At 38.9% G+C, this 22,649-nt stretch overlaps 1 protein-coding gene across 1 annotated transcript in view; it reads right to left on the reverse strand.

Moving 5' to 3' along the window:
- The window catches only part of USP49 (ubiquitin specific peptidase 49), a 51,012-nt gene extending 28,714 nt beyond the window's left edge, over positions 1 to 22,298 (reverse strand). Inside the window, 1 exon segment of the mRNA XM_029943374.1 lies at positions 22,225 to 22,298. The gene's annotated coding sequence lies outside the window, so the exon portion shown is untranslated.
- Positions 22,299 to 22,649: the final 351 nt, after the last annotated feature.

Genomic DNA, 22,649 nt, shown 5'->3' on the forward strand with positions numbered 1-22,649 from the left:
TCCTTGTTGATTTATATTTTGAATGTATTCAAGTAAATAGTAAATTCATGGTAGAAAGGGAGACTAGTGAAGTAAACAGAAAAGATCTCCAAGTAATTACTATTTTTGAAAGGAGTATATAGCACACTGCCGGCTCACCAGGAGAATCTGATACATGGGTGCTACTTTTACAAGCTGACTGACCCCTGGAGTATAACAAGAAACTCCAAGCAAAATAACCTACATTACGGCTACAAAAAGCAATGCTAGTATTTTTGAAATAAACTGAACACTTCCCTTCACTACCAGCCCTCCTGAGCTTCTAAATCCATACTTAACATTAACCACTGCTCCTGATTAAACAGCAACAAAAACCCATGACCACCTTTAACAGGTCGCCATTATCTGTATGATAAAGTCCAAGTCCCTTAGCCAGACCTTTATAAGTAATTCAATCTGACCACAAAGTAGCTTCTAATATTATCTCCCACCCTTTCTTTGCATGTAAACAACCAGTCAGACTGGTCTACTCAACCATGTATAAATGGTTAGACAATAATAGCAGTAGAAATTACTAAGGTACACTAAGTATCAAATATTTTTCACAACTTCTCTAGGCCAGAACAGCAAGATACTAGTATTCGCATTTGATATATGAGGATCCTAAGGCTTTCTTAAATGATAATGTTACACAACTTTCTTAAGAACACATAGAAAAGAATTCAGCCAGGATTCAAATGTAGTACTGCCTATCTTCAAGTTTTGTAACATTTGACTGTATTCAAGATACAGAAAGGAAAAGAGGCGCCTGGGTGGCTCAGTTGGTTAAGTGGCCAACTTCTGCTCAGGTCATGATCTCACAATTTGTGAGTTCGAGCCCTACATCGGGCTCTGTGCTCACAGCTCAGAGCCTGGAGCCTGTCTCCCTCTCTCTCTGCCCCTTCCCTACTCATGCTCTGTCTCTCAAAAATAAATAAACATTAAAAAAAAAACATACAGGAAAGAAAAAAGCAAATGTAATAGTAATAATGGGGAGAGGGTGGCAAGGGAAAGTGGTGATTTTGGGGAGATGCACCATCCTGAGACCAAACCACTGCTAAAGTCTTTGATCTGAGTCTTTACCCACCATGAAAGATACAATCCTTAGATTAGAGAACACAGTTTTACTATAGGGTTGCTATGTCTTACACTTATTTGGTATCTCCCAGGGTAGCAAAGAGTTAGCAATACCTTACAGATGAGCTGATGAATAGATGGAGGGAGACAAATACACATTTAGCACACAAGGAAGGTTTTAGCTATCTCGAAGTAATGCTTCTGCCTTTAACATGTCCATTACAAGATTCTGGGGTGCCTGGGTGGCTTGTCAGTGAGCATCCGGCTCTTGATTTTGGCTCAGGTCATGATCTCACAGTTCGTGGGATTGAGCCTTGAGTTGGGCTCCATGCTCACAGCTCAGAGCCTGCTTAGGATTCTCTCTCTCCTTCTGTCTCTGCCCCTCCCCTGCTTGCATGCTCTCCCTCAAAAATAAATAAACTTAAAAAAAAATGTCCATTACAAGATTCTGAAATACAGTCATGGGAGTCAACTTGACTGCAATTTTAGTTTTGCTAGGTTACTCATGTGTGGAAAGTGGAAGGCATTGGATGTACAGACAACTACTGCTTTAAGAACCAGAGAATACAATTTAACAAAAGGCAGGCAAAAAAAGTTTATGAAATGATATAAACTCAACAGGTAAGAAGGAAGTTAACAAATGTAGACAGAGAAAGTGGCAGGTTCTTTAAGGAGCTTACCATCTACAGAGGCTTCTTATTTCTCCAATTTTAGGCCCAATATTTATGTACTTATGGGGCACTTGGGTGGCTCAGTCAGTTAAGCATCTAACTTCAGCTCAGGTCATGATCTCATGGTTCATGAGTTCAAGCCCTGCTCAGGCTCTGCTCTGATAGTGTGGAGCCTGCTTAGGATTCTCTCTCTCCACTCTCTCTGCCCCTCCCTGCTCTCTCTTACTCTCACTCAAAATAAATAAACAAACTAAACAAAAAAAGATTTATATAATTATAAAGTTCTACTCTGAGCTCCTATTGCATTTATTTTATTTTAAAAAATGTTTATTTATCTTGAGAGAGAGACAGAGAGCATGAGTGGTGGAGAGACAGAGAGAGAGACACATACAAACAGAATCCAAAGCAGTCTCCAGGCTCTGAGACGTCAGCACAGAGACCAACATGGGGCTCGAACCCACAAACATGATCATGACTTGAGCTGAAGCTGAATGCTTAACCAACTAAGCCACCCAGGTGTCCCTCCTCTTGCATCTATATGTTAGGCACTTATTACAGTCTACCAAATACTGGTACTTTGAATTTATAAATCTTGATTCTTGGCCAGACTATCTATTGATTACTTCAGGCAGCTATCATTTCTTCATATCACCAATATAAAGCAAAATGCTTTAAAAATAAAAAGCCTTAGAGGGAACGACTTCAGTCAATGCAGACGAGGACGTTACAGGCCCTCATTCCTCAACAGAGACATTGAGTTCATAACATATGGATCACAACACTTCTGTGAGAACTCTGGAGAAAAGTTGAGAAGCTGGAGCACCCAAGTCATTGTAAAACCAGGAGATTTCTAGGGCGCCTGGGTGGCCCAGTCAGTTAAGCACCTGACTCTTGATTTTGTCTTAGATCATGATCTCATGGTTCATGAGTTTAAGTCCTGCATTGGGCTCTTCACTAACAGTGCGGAGCTGGCTTGGGATTCTCTCTCCTTCTCTCTGCCCTTCCCCCATGAACTCTATATCTCAAAATAAATAAACTTCCAGCAAAAGGAGGAAATCTGTGGTACTCATGTGCCCATTGATACCGCTCCCCCTATACAGCAGGGCATGGAGAAAGTAAGAGGAGACCCACTCAACCAGGACTCCTCCCTCTGGACAGAAACAAGAGTGAACTATACTTTCAACATCGTGGCTCATCTGAGGGCTCTCTGAAGGACAGATTTCTATTTCACCTGACTCAGCACTAACCACAGTTTGGAAGCCACTAGAAAAAACATGTATATGTTATATTTGGAGTACAGTCCTGCAGGCAGACATAGGGAAGAGCAAGAAATAAGAAAGACTGGGGTGCCTGGGTGGCTCAGTTGGTTGAGCATCTGACTTTGGCTCAGGTCATGATCTCATGGTTCGTGGGTTCAAGCTGTCGGGCTCTGTGCTGAGAGCTTGGAGCCTGGAGCCTGCTTCAGATTCTGTGTCTTCTTCTCTCTCTGCCCCTCCTCTACTCATGTTCTGTTTCTCTCTGTCTCAATAATAAATAAACAAAAAAAAGTTAAAAAAAAAAAAAGAAATAAGAAAGACTTTGAGAGATCCTAGAATCTCCCACTGGGCTGATTGGTAGAGTTCTTTCCCTACATGAATTTGTACACAAAGACTGGAATAGGTGGTTGTTTTATCAAATGCTAAAGTTCTAGTAAAAACTTACAAGGGAAACAAAGAAACAGGGAAACACGGCCCAACTAAAGGCTGTTAAACAATACTATAGAAATAACTATGTGACAACAATTTTGTAAATATGTTCAATGAGCTAAAAGAGAACACAGTTAAGTGAAATCAGAAAAATAATACATGAAAAAAATGACAATATCAAAGAGATTGAAACTATAAAGAAAGAAACAGAAATTCTGGAGCTGAAAAATATGATAACTGAAATGAAAAAAATCACTAGAGGAGTTATAATAAACTGTGGATATAAAAAACTGCAGATATAATAAAGCAGAAGAAAAATAAGGAACAAACTTGCACAAGTTATTTTAAATTAAGTTGGAGGAATAAAAAAAAAAAAAAAAGAATGAAGAGAGGTGCCTGGGTGGCTCAGTTGTTTGAGTGTCCATCTTCAACTGAGGTCATGATCTCGTGGTTCACGAGTTTGGGCCCCACATGGGCCCACTGCTGTCAGTGCCAACCCTGCTTCAGATACTTAGTCTCCCTCTCTTGGTCCCTCCCCCACCTGCAGTTGTTCTCTCAAAAATAAATAAAACACTACAAATTAAAAACAATTTTTTTTAATTTAAAGAATGAAGAAAACTATAGAGAGCCTGAGGGACTTACAAGACACCATTAAGAGAACCAATGTACACATTATAGGAATCCCAGAAAGAGATGATAAAGAAAAAAGGGGTAAAGAGCATATTTTGAAGAAATGATGGCTGAAAACGCCCCTATCCTGAGGAAAGAAATAGACATACAGATTGAAGAACTCAAGAGACTCCAACAAAGATAAATCCAAGGAGAATCGCAGCAACTCTTACAATCAAATTGTATAAAGTCAAAGACAAAGACAGTCTTAAAAGCAACAAGAGAAAAGCTATTTGTCACATACAAGTGAGCTTTCATATGGTTATCAATGACTTCTCAGCTGAAACTTTGTAGGCTAGAAGGAAGTGAGATGCTATATTCAAAGTGTTGAAAGAAAAAAATACTATCTATCAACCAAGGATACTGTACTCAGCAAAAATGAAGGTGAAATTAAGACTTTCTCAGATAAGAAAAGCTGAGAGAGATCATTACCACTAGACCTGCTCTACAAGAAACGCTGAAAGGAATCTTTAGAAAGAAAAAGACTAATAGACAGCAACACAAAGCCATATGAAAATATAAGGTTCTCCAGTAAAGGTAAATACATGGTCAAAAACAGTAACCTATACTATAGTATTTTTTAGTGTAGAGAATTTAAATGATAAAAGCATTTTAAAAATTATAAATCTATGCTAATGGGTATTCAACATATAAAGATGTAATTTCTAACATCAATGACATAAAGTCTAGGGAGCTGTAGAGTTTCTTATGCAATTGAACTTATCAGTTTAAAAAGAATGCTAGAACTTTGAGATGTTTTATGTAATTATAATGGTAACCACAAAGACAATGTAAAATACACACAAAAGGACGTAAGAAAGGAATGAAAACATATCAATACAAAAATCAACAAAACAGAAAGAAAAGAAATGAGGGACAAAAAGGCTTTAAGACATACAGAAAACAATAAACAAAATGCTCTCAAAATAAATAAATAAACATTAAAAAAACAAGGGGCACCTGGGTGGATCAGTTGGTTAAAGTGTCCAACTGACACTGACATTGTGGATCCTGCCTGGGATTCTCTTTCTCCCTCTCTCTCTGTCCCTCCCCCACTAAGTCACGCATACATGTGCACTCTCTCAAAGTAAATAAACATTTTTAAAAAAACACCTCTCAATGGAATAATAATAATCATCAATGTATTGTAATATTAGTTGTATGGTGGGTGACAGGGGTTAGCTACACTTGTGGTCAGCACAGCATAACATATAGACTTGTTAAATCACTGTGCTGTATACCTGAAACTAATGTAACATTGTGTGCCAACTACACTTCAATAAAAACAATCTCCCAAAAAAGAAAAGCCCAAGAGCAAATAGCTTCACTGGAGTATACTACCAAACATTTAAAGAATTAACATTAATCCTCCTAAAACTCCTCTGAGCCCATTCTATGAGGTATTACCTTGATACCAAAGCCGAAGACAAGAAAACTACACACCCATACCCCTGATGAATACTGATGTAATACTAGCAAACCAAATTCAACAGCATGTTAAAAGGACAATACTCCATGACCAAGGAATTATCCTGGAATGCAAGGATGGTTCAACATGAAAATCAATCAATGTAATACATTACATTAATGGAATTAAGAATAAAGACTACATAAGCATCTCAACTGATACAGAAAAAAACATTTGACATAATTCATAATCCTTTCAAGATTAAAAACACTCAACAATCTAGAAATATAAGGAAATTCTCTCAACATAATAAAGACCATTTGTCAGGGTATCTGGGTGGCTCAGTCAGTTAAATGTCCAACTCTTAAAACCAGCTCAGGTCATGATCTCACCATTCATGAGATCTCTGCTGGCAACTGCAGAGCCTGCTTGGAATTCTAATTCTCTCTCACCCTCTCTCTCTGCCTTTCCCTCACTCTCTTTCTCTCTCAAAATTAATAAACTTAAAAAAACGACCATTTATGAAAGGCCAATGGGTAACATACTCCATGGTATAAACCTGAAAGCTTTTCCTCTAAGATCATGAACAAGGCAAGAATGCCCGTGTTTACCAATTTTGTTTAACATGGTATTGGAAATCTGAGGCAAAGAAACTAAAGAAAAAAAGGCAAGGGGAAAAAAGGCATTCACAAAAGAAAGGAAGAAATAAAATTGCCTGTGTTCACAAATGACATGATCTTATACGTATGAAAGCCTAAAGGGTACACAAACAGACACATGCACACACACAGAATAAACAAATACAGCAAAGTTGTAGGAAACAAAATCAACACACAAACTCAACTGTGTTTCGATACACTAACAATGAACAGTCTGAAAGTAAATTAACAATTCCATTACAATAGCACAAAAAATACAATACTTAGAAATAATTCTAACTGATGAGGTGAAAGACATGTATACTGAAAACTATAAAACATTCTGAAAGTAATTAAAGACACAAAAAGATACCCCATGTTCATTAGAAAACATTGTAAGTTTTTTTAAGTTTATTTATTTATTTATTTATTTATTTAGATAGACAAAGAGAAAAGAGCAGGGGAGGAACAGCGAGAGATGGAGAGCGAGAATCCTAAGCGCTGTGAGATCAAAACCTGAGCCAAAAAAGGAAGGTATTCTGAGGGCATCTGGGTTGCTCAATCAGTTGAGCGTCTGACTCTTGATTTAGGTAAGGGTCATGATCTCATGGTCATGAGATTGAGCCCTGCACTGGGCTCAGCACTGGGCATGGAGCCTGCTTAAGATTCTCTCTCCCTCTCCTCCACTTGCCTGTGTGTGCTCTCTCCCTCACTCTCTCTCTCTGTCTCTTAAAAAAAAAAAAAAAAAAAAAAAAAAAAGGAAGGTATTCTGACACATGCTACAACATGAATGAATCTTGAGGAAGGACTTTTGATAAGTGAGATAAGCCAATCACAAAACAGACAAATACTGTATGATTCCATTTATATATCTAAACTAGTCAAACTCATAGAAACAGAAAATATAGTGGTGATTCCCAGGGTCTGGAGAGAGAGGAGTTGTCCTTTAATGGATATAGTGTTTGAGATCTGCAAGATGAAAAAGTTCTAGAGATCTGTTTAACTTGTAAATATGTTAGACATTAACAGTTGTACACTTAAAAATAGTTAAGATGGTAAATTTCATATTTTTTTCTTACCTCATCAAAAAAAAAAGCATTAAAACATGTATTCAATACAAACAAGACTCATGACTTCAGAGTTTACAATCTCATCCGGAAGATAATAAACACATGGAACCTAGATGGGTAAGGGCATCTTGGCAAGGTTGCCAAGGCAAACACTACACACTTTACTAAGAAGCAGGGTAAGCTACGGTTCAACTAGTATTTACCTGAACATACTTCCAAACAATATGACTGATGCCATCATTTGGGAGTTCACTATACTCCAAGATAATCTCTTCTAACTGAACAGGATCTATATGCACCAGTCCAGATGAATGACCTCCCCAACCACTAATCAGACCAATAATCTCACCGGCCAGGGTAAAATTCCTGTCTGTTTTGTTCTTGGAATACTGTTCTTTATTAGGAGATTATATCTCACCAATGTTCTTGGTATGAAATGCCCTTTCTGTAATGATGATAGCAGATGGTAGTGTGGGTGTGACTGTGTGTGTGTGCATGTGCGCACGTAAGTGTGCATTTTACAGATCCATAATATTTAAAAACTCTGAAACTACTAAAACAGTGGTTACTTTAGCAAATAAAGCCTTAGAACAAAGCCTTGAATAGCCAGTTAACCTTATGATTCTCATTCTCAGTGTCACAATTCACTAGAAAAGGGCTCCTCATAGTAACTTCTCAACAGCACCAGGGTTGGGTTCTTATGCTATAGTCTTCGTTCAGGAAGCATTATTTCCTCACTAAAGTGCTTTTACTATCTTACTTTCTGTTTCCTACAACTCTGTAAAATAGTTACGGTTGGTATTTTTAATGCATCATGAAAGGCAATATAGCACAGTGGTTACAAGGTCAAGCCATGCTGCCTGGGTGGGAATTCAAGCTCTGTCCTTATTTGTTGTACATGGCCTTGGGCAAATCATCTCTGGGCCTCAATGTCCTTATCCATAATATGAGAACAGTAACAGTTTCTGCTTCATAGTGTTGTTGTAAGGGCTAAATGACAGCACACATAAAATGCACAGAGCAATGCTGGCATATAGTTAGAGCTCCAGAAATGAGTGTCCACATACAGAGTAATCCTGTGACTTGCTCCAGATCAGAAGCTGACACTGCCAACAAAGGGATGACTGTGACTAGCTTGCTCTCTGCTAAGATCTTTCCACATGACTCCCATCAACTCCCCTTTCCCATTGATCAAATGTTATTAAGGTAATATAGAAGTTACTTTGGGGCAAATTATTACTCTGGGCTCTTATTAGTCTGCTTTCCAAGTAAAATCCAACTAGTTAGTCCCTCAAAATCTGATCCTGCCATTTGGTTGCTGTAAGTTTGTTTACAATTTAAAACTACCTTTATCCTTATGCAAATTGAAGTTTGACACGTTTAAAGCTTTAAGAAACTATAATGCTGGGGCATCTGGGTGGCTCAGTCAGTTAAGCGTCTGACTCTTGGCTTCAGCTCAGGTCATGAACTCATGGTATGTGAGTTCGAGCCCCACATTGGGCTCTGCACTGATGGTTGTAGAGCGTGCCTGGGATTCTCTCTCCCTCTCTCTCTGCCCCTCTCATACGGTCTCTCTCTCAAAATAAATAAACTTAAAAAAAATTTTTAAAGGGGCACCTGGGTGGCTCAGTTGGTTGGTTGAGTGTCCGACTCTTGATTTTGGCTCAGATCATAATCTCACAGTTCATGGATTTGAGCCCCGCATCGGGCTTCTTGCTGACAGTGGGGAGCCTGCTTGGGATCCTCTCTCTCCCTCTCTCTCTGTCCCGTCCCTGCGTACACTCTCTCTCAAAATGAATAAACTTAAAAAAAATTTAAAAAACAACTTGTAGTATTAATAAGCTCTGCCACTTTTCAGGAGGTTTTCTTTCAAGCATGCTTTCTAAAATGCTCTGTTTTGCATTCCTAAGTAGTGGATGTGTGATGAGCTGAACAGAGAAAATTCTAGCAGAATAGAAAAAAGAAACGCTTTGAAGGCACACTAAAGCAGATCTTCAAATGATACAGCACCACTGGGAACTCAGAGAAATCACAGTGACAGATAAACCTAGGGAGCATGGAGGAGCACCTGGAATAGTTCTTTCTGAAGAGAGGAGAGCAGGTGCAAATTGTGCCAAACTCAGTACATGGAGTCTGCAGCTATAGATCCCGGACCAGTACAGGCAGCTGGTGGGGACCCGCTGGGGAGACAGCAATTACTGGTCAGTGGCTGTCATCTTCAGCTACAAAGGCTAACGTGTGGCTCCCTACATCTGCATTCTTCAACTAGTTATTTATCTCAGTGCTAAAATAACAGTTGGCCTTGAAGCATATTTACCCATCTGCCTAAAAAGTAAAAATAGAATCATATACAAAGGGAATACACACAAAAGGCTTAATAAAATCTGTATTGAGCCACCTGACAGGTTATCTCTTTTCATTCCTCTTTGTACCTTACTATAGAAAAGTCTCTTAAAACGTGAGAACCTAACTTAGATAAGCTTATATGAAGTCTGGAAGTAGGAGTTTTTGGTTTTTAACTTTGAGTAGTCATACTTCCTCCACAGGGCCATGTGCTTCAGGAGTAGAGGACCTCAGCACTAGCTCCAGTGGTGGGACCTGTTAAGTCTCTGCCAATTTGTGCATGGTACTCCCTGGCAATGGTCACTAGAGTCCAACAGTGGGCATGTGGCCTGGGCTTGCCAATGAAACTGAAAGAAGGGCCTGGTCCACATGCAGAGAAGAGGTACTACCTCAATATAGGCATCTACTGGTTTTCTCTTTCACATTGGTTGAGACTTTCCTGGGTTTTTGTTTTTTTGTATTCTAAATAATTTTATATTCTACCCTGAACATCTTTAGTATTATGAAACTCTATGTCTTATTTAAATCCTATGGAAAATGTTGATTTTTTGCTTTAGCTGGCAATTCACCTGCTTGCATTCAGGTCCCAAGTTTCAACCAACCTACTGTGGGGTGTGACTTAAATGCCAGTTCTACATTCAAAGCCTTTGCAAAGCTATTCAGATACGTCTCGCGTGAGCACATCCCAGTGGCCAGTCTCGGGCCTGAACAGTGATTCATCTCAGAGTTCAATGGTCAGAAGCTTTTGGTATACTGTTTGGGAACAGATCCACGCATGTGCCGTTTGGGGGTAAGCCCAGGAGTTCAGAGACAACCTTCCTGAGCTCCTCCCTCTCTATTGTGTCCTGGGTACTTTTCAGCTCCTTGGAGTTCCCCTTACCTGTCTTCCAGCCAGAAGCCTGGGGCTTCTGTTATCTCATTCTCCCACATAATTCGGAAGCTAGGCAGCAGGAAGAAAGAGAAAGAAAAAAAGTAATGGGAGTTTACCCCACCTTTTTAGGACTACAGCTTCTCCAACAGGAGAGAAATGTTCCCCTCCCTCAGACCTTTAGGCATCTGTAAGCGCACGCTGATGTCACTGCCAGCACTAACGTAAGATTGGGCGTTGGGGCACGAGAGAAGGCAGAAAAAAATTTTTTTAAAAGGGGCAGTTTCTACCACTCTGAGTGCAAGGAGTCTCCTTTCCCACTCAGGTCAGAACTAGAGGGTTTATCCTGGAGCTCTCTTTGTTGTTGCTGGGAGCCCGCCTCCAGGTTTCGGCTACAAAGAATCCAGGCCAAGGGACATGAGGAATTTAAAGAAAGGGAAACTCCCACCTGGATGGTGGTACTTCAAATCCTGGCCTTCTCTAAGCTACCTGCTACCACTGATTTTTCAGAGTCCTTGAATTGCTATTCCATGTGTCCAGATTTTTAGCTGCATTCAGTGGGAGAGACTGGAGAGTGTGCTTACGCTGTCTTATCTAGAAATGGAACTGTCATGGCACCTGGGTGGCTCAGTCAATTAAGCGTCCAACCCTTGATTTTGTCTTAGGTCGTGATCTCATGGTTACTGGGTCTGAGCCCAGCATTGGGCTCTGTGATGACCTCACGAAACCTGCTTAGGATTCTCCCTCTCTCTCTGCCATCTTCCCTCTCACTCACTCTCTGTCTCTCTCAAAATAAATAAATAAATAAATAAATATATATATATATATAAAATGGAACTCTCCATGGGCAAATATTTTTTAATAAGTAGTCACATATTAATGTGTTTGATTAAGTAACAGAAAATCCATAACTCCATGAATATTTTTAAGGTGAGTAGGTTTTTAAGTTAGAAAAAAAGTAAATTACAAATTGGCTCACAGAAAAATATGAAGTCACTCTACAAATTTTACCCATATGTGACAAAAATCGTAACAGTGGTATACAAATGTCATAAATTTGAGAAATGCTATTCTACAAGATAGAAGCCACTTTATTTTTAAAGCTACTTCTGGGCGCCTGGGTGGCTCAGTCGGTTAAGCCTCCGGCTTCAGCTCAGGTCAGATCTCATGTTCGTGGGTTCGAGCCCCACGTCGGGCTCTGTGCTGACAGCTCAGAGCCTGGAGCCTGCTGCCGGTTCTGTGTCTCCTTCTCTCTCTGACCCTCCCCTGCTCATGCTCTGTCTCTCTCTGTATCAAAAATAAATAAAACATAGAAAAAAAAATAAAGCTACTTCTACATAGTTCTATTTATACAATAGTATTATTAATTTTAATTATGAATTGATATAAACTACATGTGAACCTGTGTATACTATTTGCCTTCTGTTAACTGAGCCTGTAGTTGTTTCCTTCCGGCTGTTTCAGTCTACAGAATACTGAGAAAGAACAAGGAAGGTCATTCAGGGACGTGTAAACACAACTTTCCTTAGGAAGAGGGGTCTGAGGGACTTGGAAAGAAGGACAGAAGTAGGAGGAGTGTTACCAACAGATTAGGCAACAAATGAGAAATCCATGGATTCAGAAGTTCTCCTCTTCTTTCTGAAATTTGCCTTACTCAGCCCAAAGCTTAGGGAATCCTTCCCTGGTCTCCCCATAATATCTTCCTCACCCCCAATATTACAGCATGCCTCACTGTGACCGGTGATTTCCTTTGTCCACCTTACTAGATTCTGAAGTCCTTGAGACCTGGCACAATGGCCATGTTGTTGTCCTCTTTGTAACTCAGGCATCACACAGATAGTTATGCAGATCATCAGTAAATGAGGATTCAAGGAATGGATGCGTCTCCTAAAACCACGCTTAGTACTGACAGAGTCATAATGGCTCTTCTCTCAGTAGAAGCAATTGCAATACTACTGAACTAGGTTAATGTCAACTAGGAATTTAGCAGAACATGTTAATGATTGCAAGTAAGAACAAACTAAAAATGGGATGTGTGTGTGTCTATGCATCTAGGATGCGGGAATGTGTTGGGGGCAGTGTTCAGTCTCCTCAGGGCTCCACCCATAGCCAGCCTACCACTGCTGCCCCCTTACTCAGGCATTCTCCTGGCCACTGAACAGTCAAGTCTGCCCCTGATCAGAGAACTACCGAAACCAAAGGAAAATCCATCCTATGGTGAGAGACTTTTCCCCTTTATAATGGGTAGGATCAATATTACCTCTTTCCCAATGTTGTAATAAAGAGATTTGCATGATAATAGGTATCTAAGTTTATTTGCTCCAGCTGCTTTATTCTCTTAAATGTGGTCAAAATATTCATGTTACAAGATTACTGTGTTCCCTATCTCCTTCCTCCTTACCACTACCCATATCCAGTCCATCCCCAAATTTTACTGATCCTTCCATCTGACTCCTGACTCTATTTCTCCCCATCACAATTTCACAGTGACCAATAGGCGCTCTCTGGTCCGGCTCCCATTATTCTCCTACTCACATGTCCTCTTCAGCCACTGGCCTCCTCGCTGTCCCTCCGACACACCAGATACTCTCTCTTCCAAGATCCGTGCAATTCTGTTTCTGCTGCTTCAAATGCTCTGCCCTCAGACACATCCACACGGTTTGCTTCTTCGTCTCATTCAGATATGTGCTCAAATGTTACCTTCTCAGTGAAGCCTTCACCTCATCACTTGATACAAAAAATTATTCCTGGGGCACCTGAGTGTCTCACTCGGGTGTCTTTAAGTCTCCGACTCCTGATTTTGGCTCAGGTCACGATCTCACAGTTCATGAGATGGGACCCCACATTGGGCTCCACACTGACAGTGCGGAGCCTCTCTCCCTCTCTCTCTGTCCCTCCTCCAGCTCATTCTCCCTCTCCCTCTCTCAAAATAAATAAATAAACAAATATTTTAAAAAATCGTTTCCCACATAACACTCCCTTATCCTCATCCCCCTTCCTGATTTATCTTCCTCCCTGGCAATTACCACTATGTAAGCACAGTATATGCTTCCGTATTTACTGTCTTTCTCCCCACTAGAATGTAAGCTCCATGAGGGCAGGGAGTTTTGTCTATTTTGGTCTAATTAACATAAGGTGGACATTATGCCGTGAACATAGCCAAGAACTTAATCAACTTTGTTGAATGAAAGACTGAATATGTGAACAAACAACTTTCTGATTTAGTAATCTCTTTGGCAAATTAGCAGTCATGTCTGAGATTCCCTTTACATACACTCAGAAAAGGAAAAACACATCCAGATGAAAACTGAAAAATCAAAAGTACTTTTTAATCGGGGTCTGAAAAACACAATGATCCATCTGATCAAATAGAGGACTTTATAGCAGGATAAAAGGGTTCAAAGATGAACTAGCAAACCAATACAAATAGCTGCAGACAATATAAAAAGTTAGAAAGTATTTAGAATCTGTATCCAAATGTTGCATATCCTAGAATACTTAATATATTGGCTAAAGCCACTGGCTAATAGTTCCATTTACAGAGGATTCATATGAATTAGTGGGCCTAGCAATGATCATCAAAAGCTACCAACATCCCCCCAAAAAGATAACCAGACATTATGTATGTCATGATGGAAATATACACCAACACAAGAATTTCTTCCTTGAAAATCGAACCTGGGGGCGCCTGGGTGGCTCAGTGGGGTAAGTGTCCAACTCTTGCTTTCGGCTCAGATCATGACATCACAGTTTCCTGAGTTTGAGACCCCCGTCGGGCTCTGTGCTGGCAACATGGAACCTGGTTGGGAATTTCTCTCTCTCCCTCTGTCTCTCTGCTCTTCTGCTCACATTCTTTCTCTCTCTCTCTCTCAAAATAAATATATAAACTTAAAAACATAAACCAAAACAGAACTTGAATCTAATTAGTCTCTGGATTTAACTACTAATTTACAGACAACATGATAAACAACCTAATAATTGTTAACTGACACTGGGATACAGTCACCAATATCTAGACTGAAGAAAATTCTACAGGACAAATGACCTCACTAGGACAGATTTCAAGGAAAAAGAGTTGGGGGAGGCGAGAGAGAGAGAGAGACACTCTCAGCCAATTTCAATGTCTTAATGTTATTTAGATCCTGATTCAAACGAGCAAACTACTTAAAAAAATGAAATACTGGGGAGATTTGAATATTGACTAAAAGATATTTGGTGACATTAAGGAATTACTGTCAATATTTACATCCATGATAATTATGGTTAGGTTTACAAAAAATAATTTTCTTTTAGAGTCACATAATAAACTATTTATAGTAAAATAATATAATGTCTAAGATTTATTTCAAAATAATCCAGGAGTAACGTAAGGAAGGAAGAGGGAAGGGGTATAGATAAGGTTTGAAATTTTTATAATAAAAATTTTTTTAATTATGGAAAGTGAGGTTCATTTTGAGTTTAACAAAGCAGGGGCACCTGGTAGGATCAGTAGGTAGAGTGTATTATTCTTGACCTTGGGGTGGTGAATTTGAACCCCATGTTGGTATTTTTGAATTTTAAAAAAATGTTTAGCAAAGGACAACTGGAGTCCTGTTTTTTCATATTAATTTTATACACCTAAAAAAAATAAAACTAGGGGTGCCTGGGTGGCTCGGTTAGTTAAGCTTCTTGATTTCAGCTCAGGACATGATCTCATGCTTTGTGGGACTGAATCCCATGTCAGGCTCCATGCTGACAGCAGGATTCCCTCTCCCTCTTTCTCTGCCCCTCCCTGGTTGGTACACTGTCTCTCTCAAAAGGAAATAAACTTAGAAATAAATTTAAAAAACTAATATGTATACAGAATATAAAAACTGCAAGAGTAAATCTCTCTGGTTTCCAACACTGTGGTCTCTCTAGAGGTAAGTAACTACTATTAACTGAGTATACTTCTGGAGTGCATTTCCAGGAATATTTTATACATTTAGAAACATAATTTTTAACATAAATCAAACTTTACTATGCATCTTATTCTACATATTTTTTTTTAATCTTAACATACTTTGGACATTTTCCCATAGACACATGTGCTTTACCTCACTTGTTTTAAAGCCTATACCACATGCTATGATATGGACTGCAGAATCCCATTTAACTAATTCTGCTATGAGTGAAGAATTATGCTATCTTCAGTGTTTTATTGTTACAAACAATGCACCATGGGTATTCTTCAGCATACATCATGACACACTTATGCACGTGTGTCTATGAGATAATTTGCAAAAGATGAATTGCTGTGTCAAGGGATATACGCATTTAAATTTTTGGATAGATATCATCGAGCTGCCCTCCCAGAAGGTTGCACTGATTTATACTCCCTCCCTCACTTCCCATCAGTACTAATTGAAAATGCATGTTTCCCTGGTACTGGGGATTGACACATCTTTAAATAACTCTCAATCTCACCTTTGAAAAATTTTATATACATACGTATGTATTTTGTTTGTGTCTTTAATTATGGTGACTATTGATCTTTTTTTCCTCTTTATGTGAACCTTTTACATTAGGTTCTTCATCTTTTAGAACTGACTTGTAAAAACACTTTGTGTGTTAATAAAATCACAGTACGTGCTTCCAAAAGGGAAATAAAATGGCCTGCAAATTATAGATTTAAAAATACTAAAGATAAGCTTAAAAATACAAATATGTATTACTACCAAGAAATCATGTGGCTGAATGAAGCCAACTTTATGGAATAGTATATGATATGATTACAGGACATTCAGATAAATGTTAAAAAACAAAAAAAGGAATACAGAAGACGTATCAGATACTCATATTTCCAAGAAACCATGACATTTGCATGTAATTATTGTTCAAATTTACTACTTTCCACTAACTTCCCACCAGACTTCTGTCCTAGATATGGCACTCCTATTCACCTGACTTGAAAACTTGACATTCTCTTTAACTCCCTATTCATGTCACAGTCAAGTCAGGTTACCAAAGCCTATTAATTTGTATTCAGAAATGAGAGTACCAGACTGAGGGCTGTGTTCTTTGTTACAGTTGCTCATTTAAGAGAATGGAATCAAATGCACTCCCCACACACCACCACAGTTCTTAAACCTAATTACTTTGCTCATTGCTACTGTTACTTTCTCCCCCTCAGTCTAGGCCCTTAACACTGCAGGCCTGTGCTATTACTACTTTAAATGCCTTCTATCTTTTTAGATCTACTGTATATCTTAAATATTATCACTGTATTAAACAAAAGCAGCATTTTTACCCTATACTATATTCCCCCACTTAAAAATCCACAATGGTTGGGTGCCTGGCTGGCTCAGTCAGTAGAACATGCAACTTTTAGAGTTATGAGTTCAAGCCCCCATGCCACATTGGGCATAGAGCTCACATAAAAAAATAAACAAAACCCACAATGATTATCTATCTAATATCCAATAGATAGTTGATACAAGAAAGCATATTTATTTTACTTTATTTTTTTTAATGTTTATTTATTTTTGAGAGAGTCAGAGACAGAGCATGAAGACAGGAAGGGTAGAGGAAGATGGAGACACAGAATCTGAAGCAGGCTCCAGGCTCTGAGCTGTCAGCACAGAGCCCAATGTGGGGCTTGAACCCACGAACCATGAGATGACGACCTGAGCCGAAGTTGGATGCTGAACCGACTGAGCCACCCAGGCGCCCCAAGCATATTTATTTAAAAATCCTATCTCAAACATGGCATTACCTTTTACTAGGCCTGTAACTTTAAATTTGTTTCCATATTCATTAAAATGAGGTATGATATCTATATGCCTCAGAGAGTATACGTTGATGATTGAACGATATAATTTATGTGACAGTGCCTAGCATATAGGAGGTGCTCAAAAAATACCAGGTGAATAGCACTAATGTAAATGAATATTGTAACCTCAATAGTATTTGAAGGGATTTTTAAATGAGAGAACAGACACAATAACACAACTCCTGGTATGTTGCATGTACTCGATGTTACAACTTGGGCTTAAAGTAAAGCATGGCAGAATGAATACATGTTTATCTCCTTTCCTCTCAAAATCCCACGAACATCCTAGGGAAGGGTAATAAGGGGCATAAACTCATAAGGACAGAAAGAGTGGGAAGTGACAGAACAGTACATGATAGGTATCAAAACTTTGGAATCTGGGAAGTACACAGAAGAATGGAAAGTTGTAACAGACAAGGGCATGCTAAAACTTAAATGCTGTACCCATCATGGTGAACAAACCAGCAAGCGGGTCAGAACTTTAGAACCTCGGAAGGCCCAGGAATTAGAGGCTCCATATACCTATGAAGGTAGAGGTAAGGTGTGGGATTTAAGGGATTTAAAAGGAAAAAAAAAAAGAGAGAGGTTGGTTGGACATCTTTGAAATGATTTCTCACAGTTTCCCCCATCTCCAGCCTAAGCAGCCAAGTTGACTATGTCTTTGCCACTCTGGCAGAAGACTGGGATTTTATGTAAACCCTAGACATTCTGGTCTTTAGTACACCAGGCACAGCTAGCAATGGGCACCTGGCAGGTAGCAATGATAAATAAACAACAGCCATTTGGTGCATTCTGATTAAGGTCACAGTGCCATCCAATTAAAAAAAAAAAGAGCTTCTATTAAAGTGTATTTTAAAATTAAAATAATCTTTAGACACAATTTTTGGTCACTCATATTTTGAATGTCAGTTTCCTTTTCCATTAATATTCTAATGGTATTCCTAGTTGTCTGCGTTTGGAAATGACTGAAGTCAGTGAGTGATATGACAGACATCCAGCCGGTGAGCAGAGTCTGATGGCCGCATTAGTTAACCTTCGAGTCATTATTAAGTGACTCAATCTAATGAACCAAGTCATCTCTTTCTGTATAAAAGTCTATTAAACAAATTACAGGGTCCTGGGAGCAACTCACCAGGCAAGGAAAATCTCATGGATGTATGAACATTTTTCTTCAAATAACACAAAACAATTAGAATAAATGTAACATCAGTTGGCACTGAATATTTTTTAAGTTAAATTTCTTGACAAAAGTGGGGCCAACTTGAAAACAAAACAAGATTCAAACAGCCACCACTGGGGTGATGGGACAGGCTACCTTTATTGGTCCATGTACGATTTGAAAAATCCTAAACCATTTAGTAATTTGATTAAGAATAAATAAAATCACAAAACGGTAAGCAGTTTCCACTCTATTCTCAGCAGTCAGCCGCTGAGAAACAACAGTTGCTGTTCAAGACCCAGAGCAGCCATCACCAGCTCTGAGATGGTCCTGAAGAGGGAGCTGTGCCTAGGATGAAGGACTCCAAGGCTGGAATGGAAGCTCCATGAGGGTAGAGGCGTTGTTCTTTTTATTTTGGGCACTGACTTATTTCCGGCCCCTAGAACATGGCTGGAACATAGCAGATGCTCAATTAATATTGTCAAATAAAAGGCTGTCCTGGAAGGTCCTTTTGGTTGCTCCGACATTCCACACGTGGCACATATCAGTGGGGTCACTGGCAAGGTTGGACGGTATTCCCACTCCAAATCAAGCCCTCCTTTCTCCAGATTATAATCTGGAATATTCATTCCCTCTAGCACAATTATGAAAAAGGAGCAGAAGCCTCACTTCTCTAGACCAGGGGCACAGCCTCAGTCTGTCAGGATTTCACTAGAATGTACAGGGAAGTGTGTGGCAGGCACCACCTGTGACCACTCACAACCCACTGAATCCGTTCTTCTCACTGCAAATGTACAGAAAAGAGTAGCCTTATTTTACATTCCACAAATCTTTTCAATGTTTGGATTATGGAAGATGGCTATATTCTCCTGTTTCTGTATTCAATTGGTTACACATCATGTAGCCTTTGGAAAACCCCACTACATACTTGGAAGCAAGTAATGTTTTAGTATCGTCATGAACATAGTTTTCACTCCTGAAAGAGTCTCAGGGGCCCCTGAATCACTCTTAAAGACACTGTTGTAAAAGGTATGTACACTAACAGTCCTAACTTAGATCAACATGTAAAAGGGATTCTCAAACTGGAAATGGAATTAAAAAAGATAGAGAGGATGGGATGCCTGGATGGCTCAGGCCGTTAAAGCAGCCAACTCTTGGTTTCAGTTCAGGTCATGATCCTATGGTTCATGAGATTGAACCCCATATCGGGCTCTGAACTGACAGCACAGAGCCTGCTTGGGATTCTCTCTCCCTCTCTCTCTGCCCCTCCCCTGCTTGTGCTGCTCGCTCCTCTCTCTCTCTCTCTCTCTCAAAACAAACAAAATGAGCATTAAAAAAAAAGGAGACAGGAAACCATCACTGACTACCTGTGATCACAGTTTACAAGAAAGCCAAAACATTTTATCAGTGTTATTATCTTAAATGTTGCTTACTCTGTACTTTACCACATTTCAACAGTAAATGAATTGCAATGTGAGGAAAAGAAAAGCCAATGTTTCTCCCTGACAAGACAGACCTCAGAACAAAACACACGTTTTCCAACTCCTTCCAGTTCCTAAAACAAATATTGATTGATAATGTATATTTAGTTTTTAGACCATCACTTCTAAGTGACATTCTAATTATAAGACACATAAGTCACCTTTCTCCTGCCTTGCCTTTCCTCGCACAACTTTCTGCTGTCATTCAAATATTATTTAACAGAACAAAAGAACAATTTCCAATCACTAATCAGTTCTGAAATGCTGCATGGTTCAATCTTTCTGAGTACTGGTTTCTATAAATAACTGGCAATTTACAAAAGCAACTCACTCTAATCCCTTTCAAACACATACATATTGGTCCTTTAGTGGGTGCAGGTGATTTTCTATTTACTACATTATGATTCATAGGAAAGCAAAACAGCTGTATTCATTTAAGTATGGTCCAAGACAACTAATTACTTCCAGATTATCATCTCACCCCATCCTTTTTCCCATACTGAAGATGATACATGATTTCAAATTTTCCTCCCCACAGTCATGCAAAAACAGATTAGTTATGGTGAATTTTCGGGAGATATTTGGCTCTGTACACCCACCTTAACAAACCTTATAAAAGTTTATTAAGTAGGCTGGCAGTTATAACCTCTGGAACAGAGGATCTTGGTTTGAATCTGAAAGATGACACTGGCAATGTGACTTTGTACAAGTTACTTACTCTGTACCTTAGTTCCTTCAACTTTTATAATAAAGATAATAGCAGTATCTGCCTCATAAGTAGATGATGGGATTAAATGAGATAATGAAGAAGTGGGTAAACATTTAAAACAGTGCCTGACACAAAAAAAGTACTTAGTAAATGTTAACCCCTTTTTTATATATTAGTCATTTAAATAGTCACAGCAGACAGAATAGTCCATAATAATCTAATAGAGGCCCAGAACAATACAGGAGGGAAATATTAAGGAGTGATGACTATCTTAGTGTCCTTCTTTCTGAAAAATAGGTGTCTGCACTACCTAAGAAAGCACTGACAAGCCATGGAAAAGATGTCAAAGACATTTTCACAATTATTATAATTCTGTGAAACAAGAAAAAACACTCAAAAAACCTGTCCCTCAAAATAGATTGAAGGAGTCTTAACAGAAAATTTGACATACCTATCTAGAAACAAGAGAATCGAGCATTCTGCTGTTACACAGATACTTCTATGGGCCAGACCAATCGGTCACAGCCAGAAGATAGTTTTTCTGCATGTACCCCTGTAAGCACCATATGCACCATGAACCAGGGTAAGAGCTGAAGGAGTCTAACTCTAGTCTCACACACAGGCTAGCAGCATACATGGAAAGAACTGAAATTTGAAACTAAAGAGAGCACTTTCATGAAAACTTTTAAATAAATCATTGCCGCCAGGGTTAACCTTATCACAAGATGGCTTCACTCCTGCAGTGTATCAGAAAAAGATTCATCTGTGGAAGGTTAATAGATAAAAAGGCTAACTGGGATACACATGAGAATTACAGCTAACTCTTTCTGAACATTTACTATGTTCCAGGCATTATTCCAAGTTTTTTAGATGTATTAACTAATTAATCCTCAATATCATGATTAAAAGCCAAAAGATTTATTCGATCTGAAGAGGAACCAGAGTATTCTCAATATCATGATTAAACAGGAATTTTACTGTCCCCACTTATACCCAAGGAATTGAGGCACAGAGAAATTAAGCTGCCCAAATGTCACATTAATGATGGCTAGTTAAAATCAGTTTGGCCTCTAAACCCAAGTTTTCATTAGGGAAAGTAGCTGGGCACTAAGGTTTAGGGAGAGGATTTTGGTTATCTGTAACATTCGAATAATTGGCAATAAGAATGTATAGACTTATATGATTACAAAATTTTATATCTCAAATTAGTCACACGTTTTATTGGGCTTTCTGTGTAGTTCCATTGACATAATCTGCACATGCCTAAATGAACAGGATCACCACAGTGAGCCTAACATCATGGTGGCTGGCAACATTTGGAAAATGAGAAGGGGTGGTTAATACCCTTGGCAGGTCGTGACAGATGTGGTCTCTACCCAACCACCAATAAGCTTCAATGAGACCCACCCTAGGTTTGTTTTTTAGTATGGTTGCAGATCTCTGGGTGCTACCTTTATCTTCAAATATGGTTGTGTCCCCTTGTAGATTAAGTTAACTCATAGTACTGAAAAATTCAAAACAGCGAGAAGAAAAAAGGTGGTAAAAGTTAAGACAAATATCACTCACCCTATGATATACCAACCTTGACCACTTACTACAGATTGGCAATACGTAACACTATTATAGTTTTTTTCTTACCCATTAAACAAGATTTTTCCATCTTCTTCCATATTATTTCACAGCCATTGATTAGGTTTCCTCTTCTCTATTACCTATGGGGGAAACAATCCATAAGGCTGGGCTAATACACAGCAAGAGAAAAGCAATTTCTTGAATTTTTTTTAATAAATTAAAAAAAAAAGGATTGGTGACTACATGGAGTTTAGGCTAAAAACCTCTATGAAACAGCTATTAATCTGAGGAGTAATGACCTCAATAACTATGATGGTATTCTTGAGCTTAATTCTGAAAACTATTAATAAGACTCCAAATGTTCAAATATTTTCCATCTAGAGTCCACTTAGATCATTTAAACTACTGCAATATACTTTTTTTAAATATTTGTTTTTGAGAGAGAAAGAGAGAACGGAGGTTGTGGGGGAGAGAGAGACAGAGCATGAGTG

Source organism: Suricata suricatta, chromosome 7, assembly GCF_006229205.1.
Source record: "Suricata suricatta isolate VVHF042 chromosome 7, meerkat_22Aug2017_6uvM2_HiC, whole genome shotgun sequence".
In the NCBI taxonomy this organism is placed as follows: Eukaryota; Metazoa; Chordata; class Mammalia; order Carnivora; family Herpestidae; genus Suricata; species Suricata suricatta.